Consider the following 12,582-nt stretch of genomic DNA (forward strand, 5'->3'; position numbering starts at 1 on the left):
ACAAAATGAAAATTTTGCAGTGGTCTCTTAATTTTTCCCAGAGCTGTAGTTAGCAAGGCCGAAAAAAGACATTTGTGCGTCCAGTTCAGCCTATATTCCGTCAGAAGAAATCACCAGATCTACGTCCTTCTAAAGAACCTAATAACTGCAAGATACAATATTGTTACGCTCCAGGAAGACATCCGGGCCTCTCTTGAACCCCTTGACTGAGTTCGCCATCCCCACCTCCTCAGACAAGGAATTCCAGATTCTCCCTGCCCTACAAGTAAAGAATCCTTTTCTATGTTGGTGGAAAAACCTCTCCTCCAGACGCAGAGAATGCCCCCTTGTGACCGTCACCTTCCTTGGTATAAACAGATCCTCGGAGAGATATTTGTATTGTCCCCTTATATACTTATACATGGTTATGAGATCGCCCCTCAGTTACCTCTTTTCTAGACTAAATAATACTTTTTTGCTAATCTCTAAGGGTATTGTAGTTCCTCCATCCCCTTTATTAATTTTGTTGCCCTTCTTTGTACTCGCTATAGTTCCACACATATCATAATTTCTTTAGACCTTTTATCAGCACACAAGTTACCCCCACATTGCACCCCCCATGATGACCTCATGGGAGACCGGTTGTGGGATGCCCTCAGCCCTTCAGGATTTTATGAAATTCCCAACTTATGTGTTATCTTCACCCCTGATGATCGCAAAAGTTTGAGATTGCCGCCATATCTTTTATCGGGATTTTACCACTACCCAGAGACCAAACATGACATGGCTGTTGTTAGCGATCTGTCCACTATTGATTTGTGGCTTATAGGCAGGAGATACAGTTATGAAAAATATGCATCTTCTGAATATCACCATAACTTTTAAATATCAGATTAAAAGTCTGATGCTCTACCGACTGAGCTATCCGGGCTCTCTACATTGATAATCTCGCTGGCTACCGTAATTCTTTCATCCCGTTACTAAATTTTGTTGCCCCTTTTTGGACTTGCTCTAGTTCCACAAAAATCATAGTTTCCAGGCTTGAATTGGGCAGGTTAATCTTTGCGAAGGACATGTGAATCAAGCCGCATACAAGGTTATCCTGGAAAAACAGTTGATTCCTTCTGCTCAGGCAACGTTCCCCAACTCTGAGGACTGGCTTTTCCAGCAGAACAATGCACCATGCCACACGGCTAGGTAAACCAGCGTGTGGATGAAGGAACACTAGCTCAAATCGCTGTCATGGCCAGCCCAATCTCCAAACCTGAACCCCATTGAAAACCTCTTGAAAGTGAGGAAGATGGATAGTCACAAGCCATCAAACAAAGAAGAACTGCTTAAATTTTTGTACCAGGAGTGGCATAATGTCACCCAAAAGCAGTGTGAAAGACTGGTAGAAAGCATGCCAAGACACATGAAAGCTGTGATTAAAAATCATGGTTATTCCACAAAATATTGATTTCTGAACTCTTCCTGAGATAAAACATTAGTATTGTTGTTTCTAAATAATTATGAACTTGTTTTCGTAGCATTATTTGAGGTCTGCAAGCACTGCATTTTTTTTGCTATTTTGACCATTTTTCATTTTCTGAAAATAAGTACAAAATTTAGTGCTTGGAAATTCGAAGACATGTCAGTAGTTTATAGAATATAAGAGCAATTTACATTTTACTCAAAAATATACCTATAAAGAGAAAATTAAGACAAAATGAAAATTTTGCAGTGGTCTCTTAATTTTTGCCAGAGCTGTAGTTAGCAAGGCCGAAAAAAGACATTTGTGCGTCCAGTTCAGCCTATATTCCGTCAGAAGAAATCCCCAGATCTACGTCCTTCTAAAGAACCTAATAACTGCAAGATACAATATTGTTACGCTCCAGGAAGACATCCGGGCCTCTCTTGAACCCCTTGACTGAGTTCGCCATCCCCACCTCCTCAGACAAGGAATTCCAGATTCTCCCTGCCCTACAAGTAAAGAATCCTTTTCTATGTTGGTGGAAAAACCTTCTCGCCTCCAGACGCAGAGAATGCCCCCTTGTGACCGTCACCTTCCTTGGTATAAACAGATCCTCGGAGAGATATTTGTATTGTCCCCTTATATACTTATACATGGTTATGAGATCGCCCCTCAGTTACCTCTTTTCTAGACTAAATAATACTTTTTTGCTAATCTCTCTGGGTATTGTAGTTCCTCCATCCCCTTTATTAATTTTGTTGCCCTTCTTTGTACTCGCTATAGTTCCACACAGATCATAATTTCTTTAGACCTTTTATCAGCACACAAGTTACCCCCACATTGCACCCCCCATGATGACCTCATGGGAAACCGGTTGTGGGATGCCCTCAGCCCTTCAGGATTTTATGAAATTCCCAACTTATGTGTTATCTTCACCCCTGATGATCGCAAAAGTTTGAGATTGCCGCCATATCTTTTATCGGGATTTTACCACTACCCAGAGACCAAACATGACATGGCTGTTGTTAGCGATCTGTCCACTATTGATTTGTGGCTTATAGGCAGGAGATACAGTTATGAAAAATATGCATCTTCTGAATATCACCATAACTTTTAAATATCAGATTAAAAGTCTGATGCTCTACCGACTGAGCTATCCGGGCTCTCTACATTGATAATCTCGCTGGGTACCGTAATTCTTTCATCCCGTTACTAAATTTTGTTGCCCCTTTTTGGACTTGCTCTAGTTCCACAAAAATCATAGTTTCCAGGCTTGAATTGGGCAGGTTAATCTTTGCGAAGGACATGTGAATCAAGCCGCATACAAGGTTATCCTGGAAAAACAGTTGATTCCTTCTGCTCAGGCAACGTTCCCCAACTCTGAGGACTGGCTTTTCCAGCAGAACAATGCACCATGCCACACGGCTAGGTAAACCAGCGTGTGGATGAAGGAACACTAGCTCAAATCGCTGTCATGGCCAGCCCAATCTCAAAACCTGAACCCCATTGAAAACCTCTTGAAAGTGAGGAAGATGGATAGTCACAAGCCATCAAACAAAGAAGAACTGCATAAATTTTTGTACCAGGAGTGGCATAATGTCACCCAAAAGCAGTGTGAAAGACTGGTGGAAAGCATGCCAAGACACATGAAAGCTGTGCTTAAAAATCATGGTTATTCCACAAAATATTGATTTCTGAACTCTTCCTGAGATAAAACATTAGTACTGTTGTTTCTAAATAATTATGAACTTGTTTTCGTAGCATTATTTGAGGTCTGCAAGCACTGCATTTTTTTTTGCTATTTTGACCATTTTTCATTTTCTGAAAATAAGTACAAAATTTAGTGCTTGGAAATTCGAAGACATGTTGTCAGTAGTTTATAGAATATAAGAGCAATTTACATTTTACTCAAAAATATACCTATAAAGAGAAAATTAAGACAAAATGAAAATTTTGCAGTGGTCTCTTAATTTTTGCCAGAGCTGTAGTTAGCAAGGCCGAAAAAAGACATTTGTGCGTCCAGTTCAGCCTATATTCCGTCAGAAGAAATCCCCAGATCTGCGTCCTTCTAAAGAACCTAATAACTGCAAGATACAATATTGTTACGCTCCAGGAAGACATCCGGGCCTCTCTTGAACCCCTTGACTGAGTTCGCCATCCCCACCTCCTCAGACAAGGAATTCCAGATTCTCCCTGCCCTACAAGTAAAGAATCCTTTTCTATGTTGGTGGAAAAACCTTCTCTCCTCCAGACGCAGAGAATGCCCCCTTGTGACCGTCACCTTCCTTGGTATAAACAGATCCTCGGAGAGATATTTGTATTGTCCCCTTATATACTTATACATGGTTATGAGATCGCCCCTCAGTTACCTCTTTTCTAGACTAAATAATACTTTTTTGCTAATCTCTCTGGGTATTGTAGTTCCTCCATCCCCTTTATTAATTTTGTTGCCCTTCTTTGTACTCGCTATAGTTCCACACAGATCATAATTTCTTTAGACCTTTTATCAGCACACAAGTTACCCCCACATTGCACCCCCCATGATGACCTCATGGGAGACCGGTTGTGGGATGCCCTCAGCCCTTCAGGATTTTATGAAATTCCCAACTTATGTGTTATCTTCACCCCTGATGATCGAAAAAGTTTGAGATTGCCGCCATATCTTTTATCGGGATTTTACCACTACCCAGAGACCAAACATGACATGGCTGTTGTTAGCGATCTGTCCACTATTGATTTGTGGCTTATAGGCAGGAGATACAGTTATGAAAAATATGCATCTTCTGAATATCACCATAACAGAACCACATAATAGTGCCAAATAGTGACTGAGTACCGTCCATGGTACATAACATTACCATTTATTAAAAGCTTACGCCCGAACAGGGACTTGCACCCTGGACCCTCAGATTAAAAGTCTGATGCTCTACCGACTGAGATATCCGGGCTCTCTACATTGATAATCTCGCTGGGTACCGTAATTCTTTCATCCCGTTACTAAATTTTGTTGCCCCTTTTTGGACTTGCTCTAGTTCCACAAAAATCATAGTTTCCAGGCTTGAATTGGGCAGGTTAATCTTTGCGAAGGACATGTGAATCAAGCCGCATACAAGGTTATCCTGGAAAAACAGTTGATTCCTTCTGCTCAGGCAACGTTCCCCAACTCTGAGGACTGGCTTTTCCAGCAGAACAATGCACCATGCCACACGGCTAGGTAAACCAGCGTGTGGATGAAGGAACACTAGCTCAAATCGCTGTCATGGCCAGCCCAATCTCCAAACCTGAACCCCATTGAAAACCTCTTGAAAGTGAGGAAGATGGATAGTCACAAGCCATCAAACAAAGAAGAACTGCTTAAATTTTTGTACCAGGAGTGGCATAATGTCACCCAAAAGCAGTGTGAAAGACTGGTGGAAAGCATGCCAAGACACATGAAAGCTGTGCTTAAAAATCATGGTTATTCCACAAAATATTGATTTCTGAACTCTTCCTGAGATAAAACATTAGTATTGTTGTTTCTAAATAATTATGAACTTGTTTTCGTAGCATTATTTGAGGTCTGCAAGCACTGCATTTTTTTTGCTATTTTGACCATTTTTCATTTTCTGAAAATAAGTACAAAATTTAGTGCTTGGAAATTCGAAGACATGTCAGTAGTTTATAGTATATAAGAGCAATTTACATTTTACTCAAAAATATACCTATAAAGAGAAAATTAAGACAAAATGAAAATTTTGCAGTGGTCTCTTAATTTTTGCCAGAGCTGTAGTTAGCAAGGCCGAAAAAAGACATTTGTGCGTCCAGTTCAGCCTATATTCCGTCAGAAGAAATCCCCAGATCTGCGTCCTTCTAAAGAACCTAATAACTGCAAGATACAATATTGTTACGCTCCAGGAAGACATCCGGGCCTCTCTTGAACCCCTTGACTGAGTTCGCCATCCCCACCTCCTCAGACAAGGAATTCCAGATTCTCCCTGCCCTACAAGTAAAGAATCCTTTTCTATGTTGGTGGAAAAACCTTCTCTCCTCCAGACGCAGAGAATGCCCCCTTGTGACCGTCACCTTCCTTGGTATAAACAGATCCTCGGAGAGATATTTGTATTGTCCCCTTATATACTTATACATGGTTATGAGATCGCCCCTCAGTTACCTCTTTTCTAGACTAAATAATACTTTTTTGCTAATCTCTCTGGGTATTGTAGTTCCTCCATCCCCTTTATTAATTTTGTTGCCCTTCTTTGTACTCGCTATAGTTCCACACAGATCATAATTTCTTTAGACCTTTTATCAGCACACAAGTTACCCCCACATTGCACCCCCCATGATGACCTCATGGGAGACCGGTTGTGGGATGCCCTCAGCCCTTCAGGATTTTATGAAATTCCCAACTTATGTGTTATCTTCACCCATGATGATCGCAAAAGTTTGAGATTGCCGCCATATCTTTTATCTGGATTTTACCACTACCCAGAGACCAAACATGACATGACTGTTGTTAGCGATCTGTCCACTATTGATTTGTGGCTTATAGGCAGGAGATACAGTTATGAAAAATATGCATCTTCTGAATATCACCATAACAGAACCACATAATAGTGCCAAATAGTGACTGAGTACCGTCCATGGTACATAACATTACCATTTATTAAAAGCTTACGCCCGAACAGGGACTTGAACCCTGGACCCTCAGATTAAAAGTCTGATGCTCTACCGACTGAGATATCCGGGCTCTCTACATTGATAATCTCGCTGGGTACCGTAATTCTTTCATCCCGTTACTAAATTTTGTTGCCCCTTTTTGGACTTGCTCTAGTTCCACAAAAATCATAGTTTCCAGGCTTGAATTGGGCAGGTTAATCTTTGCGAAGGACATGTGAATCAAGCCGCATACAAGGTTATCCTGGAAAAACAGTTGATTCCTTCTGCTCAGGCAACGTTCCCCAACTCTGAGGACTGGCTTTTCCAGCAGAACAATGCACCATGCCACACGGCTAGGTAAACCAGCGTGTGGATGAAGGAACACTAGCTCAAATCGCTGTCATGGCCAGCCCAATCTCCAAACCTGAACCCCATTGAAAACCTCTTGAATGTGAGGAAGATGGATAGTCACAAGCCATCAAACAAAGCAGAACTGCTTAAGTTTTTGTACCAGGAGTGGCATAATGTCACCCAAAAGCAGTGTGAAAGACTGGTGGAAAGCATGCCAAGACACATGAAAGCTGTGATTAAAAATCATGGTTATTCCACAAAATATTGATTTCTGAACTCTTCCTGAGATAAAACATTAGTACTGTTGTTTCTAAATAATTATGAACTTGTTTTCGTAGCATTATTTGAGGTCTGCAAACACTGCATTTTTTTTTGCTATTTTGACCATTTTTCATTTTCTGAAAATAAGTACAAAATTTAGTGCTTGGAAATTCGAAGACATGTTGTCAGTAGTTTATAGAATATAAGAGCAATTTACATTTTACTCAAAAATATACCTATAAAGAGAAAATTAAGACAAAATGAAAATTTTGCAGTGGTCTCTTAATTTTTGCCAGAGCTGTAGTTAGCAAGGGCGAAAAAAGACATTTGTCCGTCCAGTTCAGCCTATATTCCGTCAGAAGAAATCCCCAGATCTACGTCCTTCTAAAGAACCTAATAACTGCAAGATACAATATTGTTACGCTCCAGGAAGACATCCGGGCCTCTCTTGAACCCCTTGACTGAGTTTGCCATCCCCACCTCCTCAGACAAGGAATTCCAGATTCTCCCTGCCCTACCAGTAAAGAATCCTTTTCTATGTTGGTGGAAAAACCTTCTCTCCTCCAGACGCAGAGAATGCCCCCTTGTGACCGTCACCTTCCTTGGTATAAACAGATCCTCGGAAAAGATATTTGTATTGTCCCCTTATATACTTATACATGGTTATGAGATCGCCCCTCAGTTGCCTCTTTTCCAGACTAAATAATACTTTTTTGCTAATCTCTCTGGGTATTGTAGTTCCTCCATCCCCTTTATTAATTTTGTTGCCCTTCTTTGTACTCGCTATAGTTCCACACAGATCATAATTTCTTTAGACCTTTTATCAGCACACAAGTTACCCCCACATTGCACCCCCCATGATGACCTCATGGGAGACCGGTTGTGGGATGCCCTCAGCCCTTCAGGATTTTATGAAATTCCCAACTTATGTGTTATCTTCACCCCTGATGATCGCAAAAGTTTGAGATTGCCGCCATATTTTTTATCGGGATTTTACCACTACCTAGAGACCAAACATGACATGGCTGTTGTTAGCGATCTGTCCACTATTGATTTGTGGCTTATAGGCAGGAGATACAGTTATGAAAAATATGCATCTTCTGAATATCACCATAACTTTTAAATATCAGATTAAAAGTCTGATGCTCTACCGACTGAGCTATCCGGGCTCTCTACATTGATAATCTCGCTGGGTACCGTAATTCTTTCATCCCGTTACTAAATTTTGTTGCCCCTTTTTGGACTTGCTCTAGTTCCACAAAAATCATAGTTTCCAGGCTTGAATTGGGCAGGTTAATCTTTGCGAAGGACATGTGAATCAAGCCGCATACAAGGTTATCCTGGAAAAACAGTTGATTCCTTCTGCTCAGGCAACGTTCCCCAACTCTGAGGACTGGCTTTTCCAGCAGAACAATGCACCATGCCACACGGCTAGGTAAACCAGCGTGTGGATGAAGGAACACTAGCTCAAATCGCTGTCATGGCCAGCCCAATCTCCAAACCTGAACCCCATTGAAAACCTCTTGAATGTGAGGAAGATGGATAGTCACAAGCCATCAAACAAAGCAGAACTGCTTAAGTTTTTGTACCAGGAGTGGCATAATGTCACCCAAAAGCAGTGTGAAAGACTGGTAGAAAGCATGCCAAGACACATGAAAGCTGTGATTAAAAATCATGGTTATTCCACAAAATATTGATTTCTGAACTCTTCCTGAGATAAAACATTAGTACTGTTGTTTCTAAATAATTATGAACTTGTTTTCGTAGCATTATTTGAGGTCTGCAAGCACTGCATTTTTTTTGCTATTTTGACCATTTTTCATTTTCTGAAAATAAGTACAAAATTTAGTGCTTGGAAATTCGAAGACATGTTGTCAGTAGTTTATAGAATATAAGAGCAATTTACATTTTACTCAAAAATATACGTATAAAGAGAAAATTAAGACAAAATGAAAATTTTGCAGTGGTCTCTTAATTTTTGCCAGAGCTGTAGTTAGCAAGGGCGAAAAAAGACATTTGTCCGTCCAGTTCAGCCTATATTCCGTCAGAAGAAATCCCCAGATCTACGTCCTTCTAAAGAACCTAATAACTGCAAGATACAATATTGTTACGCTCCAGGAAGACATCCGGGCCTCTCTTGAACCCCTTGACTGAGTTCGCCATCCCCACCTCCTCAGACAAGGAATTCCAGATTCTCCCTGCCCTACCAGTAAAGAATCCTTTTCTATGTTGGTGGAAAAACCTTCTCTCCTCCAGACGCAGAGAATGCCCCCTTGTGACCGTCACCTTCCTTGGTATAAACAGATCCTCGGAAAAGATATTTGTATTGTCCCCTTATATACTTATACATGGTTATGAGATCGCCCCTCAGTTGCCTCTTTTCTAGACTAAATAATACTTTTTTGCTAATCTCTCTGGGTATTGTAGTTCCTCCATCCCCTTTATTAATTTTGTTGCCCTTCTTTGTACTCGCTATAGTTCCACACAGATCATAATTTCTTTAGACCTTTTATCAGCACACAAGTTACCCCCACATTGCACCCCCCATGATGACATCATGGGAGACCGGTTGTGGGATGCCCTCAGCCCTTCAGGATTTTATGAAATTCCCAACTTATGTGTTATCTTCACCCCTGATGATCGCAAAAGTTTGAGATTGCCGCCATATCTTTTATCGGGATTTTACCACTACCCAGAGACCAAACATGACATGGCTGTTGTTAGCGATCTGTCCACTATTGATTTGTGGCTTATAGGCAGGAGATACAGTTATGAAAAATATGCATCTTCTGAATATCACCATAACAGAACCACATAATAGTGCCAAATAGTGACTGAGTACCGTCCATGGTACATAACATTACCATTTATTAAAAGCTTATGCCCGAACAGGGACTTGAACCCTGGACCCTCAGATTAAAAGTCTGATGCTCTACCGACTGAGATATCCGGGCTCTCTACATTGATAATCTCGCTGGGTACCGTAATTCTTTCATCCCGTTACTAAATTTTATTGCCCCTTTTTGGACTTGCTCTAGTTCCACAAAAATCATAGTTTCCAGGCTTGAATTGGGCAGGTTAATCTTTGCGAAGGACATGTGAATCAAGCCGCATACAAGGTTATCCTGGAAAAACAGTTGATTCCTTCTGCTCAGGCAACGTTCCCCAACTCTGAGGACTGGCTTTTCCAGCAGAACAATGCACCATGCCACACGGCTAGGTAAACCAGCGTGTGGATGAAGGAACACTAGCTCAAATCGCTGTCATGGCCAGCCCAATCTCCAAACCTGAACCCCATTGAAAACCTCTTGAATGTGAGGAAGATGGATAGTCACAAGCCATCAAACAAAGCAGAACTGCTTAAGTTTTTGTACCAGGAGTGGCATAATGTCACCCAAAAGCAGTGTGAAAGACTGGTGGAAAGCATGCCAAGACACATGAAAGCTGTGATTAAAAATCATGGTTATTCCACAAAATATTGATTTCTGAACTCTTCCTGAGATAAAACATTAGTACTGTTGTTTCTAAATAATTATGAACTTGTTTTCGTAGCATTATTTGAGGTCTGCAAGCACTGCATTTTTTTTTGCTATTTTGACCATTTTTCATTTTCTGAAAACAAGTACAAAATTTAGTGCTTGGAAATTTCGAAGACATGTTGTCAGTAGTTTATAGAATATAAGAGCAATTTACATTTTACTCAAAAATATACCTATAAAGAGAAAATTAAGACAAAATGAAAATTTTGCAGTGTTCTCTTAATTTTTGCCAGAGCTGTAGTTAGCAAGGGCGAAAAAAGACATTTGTCCGTCCAGTTCAGCCTATATTCCGTCAGAAGAAATCCCCAGATCTACGTCCTTCTAAAGAACCTAATAACTGCAAGATACAATATTGTTACGCTCCAGGAAGACATCCGGGCCTCTCTTGAACCCCTTGACTGAGTTTGCCATCCCCACCTCCTCAGACAAGGAATTCCAGATTCTCCCTGCCCTACCAGTAAAGAATCCTTTTCTATGTTGGTGGAAAAACCTTCTCTCCTCCAGACGCAGAGAATGCCCCCTTGTGACCGTCACCTTCCTTGGTATAAACAGATCCTCGGAAAAGATATTTGTATTGTCCCCTTATATACTTATACATGGTTATGAGATCGCCCCTCAGTTGCCTCTTTTCCAGACTAAATAATACTTTTTTGCTAATCTCTCTGGGTATTGTAGTTCCTCCATCCCCTTTATTAATTTTGTTGCCCTTCTTTGTACTCGCTATAGTTCCACACAGATCATAATTTCTTTAGACCTTTTATCAGCACACAAGTTACCCCCACATTGCACCCCCCATGATGACCTCATGGGAGACCGGTTGTGGGATGCCCTCAGCCCTTCAGGATTTTATGAAATTCCCAACTTATGTGTTATCTTCACCCCTGATGATCGCAAAAGTTTGAGATTGCCGCCATATTTTTTATCGGGATTTTACCACTACCTAGAGACCAAACATGACATGGCTGTTGTTAGCGATCTGTCCACTATTGATTTGTGGCTTATAGGCAGGAGATACAGTTATGAAAAATATGCATCTTCTGAATATCACCATAACTTTTAAATATCAGATTAAAAGTCTGATGCTCTACCGACTGAGCTATCCGGGCTCTCTACATTGATAATCTCGCTGGGTACCGTAATTCTTTCATCCCGTTACTAAATTTTGTTGCCCCTTTTTGGACTTGCTCTAGTTCCACAAAAATCATAGTTTCCAGGCTTGAATTGGGCAGGTTAATCTTTGCGAAGGACATGTGAATCAAGCCGCATACAAGGTTATCCTGGAAAAACAGTTGATTCCTTCTGCTCAGGCAACGTTCCCCAACTCTGAGGACTGGCTTTTCCAGCAGAACAATGCACCATGCCACACGGCTAGGTAAACCAGCGTGTGGATGAAGGAACACTAGCTCAAATCGCTGTCATGGCCAGCCCAATCTCCAAACCTGAACCCCATTGAAAACCTCTTGAATGTGAGGAAGATGGATAGTCACAAGCCATCAAACAAAGCAGAACTGCTTAAGTTTTTGTACCAGGAGTGGCATAATGTCACCCAAAAGCAGTGTGAAAGACTGGTAGAAAGCATGCCAAGACACATGAAAGCTGTGATTAAAAATCATGGTTATTCCACAAAATATTGATTTCTGAACTCTTCCTGAGATAAAACATTAGTACTGTTGTTTCTAAATAATTATGAACTTGTTTTCGTAGCATTATTTGAGGTCTGCAAGCACTGCATTTTTTTTGCTATTTTGACCATTTTTCATTTTCTGAAAATAAGTACAAAATTTAGTGCTTGGAAATTCGAAGACATGTTGTCAGTAGTTTATAGAATATAAGAGCAATTTACATTTTACTCAAAAATATACGTATAAAGAGAAAATTAAGACAAAATGAAAATTTTGCAGTGGTCTCTTAATTTTTGCCAGAGCTGTAGTTAGCAAGGGCGAAAAAAGACATTTGTCCGTCCAGTTCAGCCTATATTCCGTCAGAAGAAATCCCCAGATCTACGTCCTTCTAAAGAACCTAATAACTGCAAGATACAATATTGTTACGCTCCAGGAAGACATCCGGGCCTCTCTTGAACCCCTTGACTGAGTTCGCCATCCCCACCTCCTCAGACAAGGAATTCCAGATTCTCCCTGCCCTACCAGTAAAGAATCCTTTTCTATGTTGGTGGAAAAACCTTCTCTCCTCCAGACGCAGAGAATGCCCCCTTGTGACCGTCACCTTCCTTGGTATAAACAGATCCTCGGAAAAGATATTTGTATTGTCCCCTTATATACTTATACATGGTTATGAGATCGCCCCTCAGTTGCCTCTTTTCCAGACTAAATAATACTTTTTTGCTAATCTCTCTGGGTATTG

General features: G+C 40.8%; 3 non-coding genes across 3 annotated transcripts; all 3 read right to left on the reverse strand.

The window, feature by feature from the left end:
• Positions 1 to 4,307: 4,307 nt before the first annotated feature.
• Positions 4,308 to 4,380, reverse strand: TRNAK-UUU (transfer RNA lysine (anticodon UUU)). The gene has a single exon. It is a non-coding gene; the product is annotated as a tRNA-Lys (tRNA).
• A 1,708-nt stretch (positions 4,381 to 6,088) lies between these two features.
• On the reverse strand, positions 6,089 to 6,161 carry TRNAK-UUU (transfer RNA lysine (anticodon UUU)). Its single transcript has one exon. It is a non-coding gene; the product is annotated as a tRNA-Lys (tRNA).
• Positions 6,162 to 9,563: 3,402 nt separating this feature from the next.
• TRNAK-UUU (transfer RNA lysine (anticodon UUU)) lies at positions 9,564 to 9,636 on the reverse strand. The gene has a single exon. It is a non-coding gene; the product is annotated as a tRNA-Lys (tRNA).
• Between the last annotated feature and the right edge of the window lie 2,946 nt (positions 9,637 to 12,582).

This window comes from Dendrobates tinctorius, unplaced genomic scaffold (genome assembly GCF_039654945.1).
Source record: "Dendrobates tinctorius isolate UK_male_01 unplaced genomic scaffold, ASM3965494v1 ptg000099l, whole genome shotgun sequence".
NCBI classification, from domain to species: domain Eukaryota; kingdom Metazoa; phylum Chordata; class Amphibia; order Anura; family Dendrobatidae; genus Dendrobates; species Dendrobates tinctorius.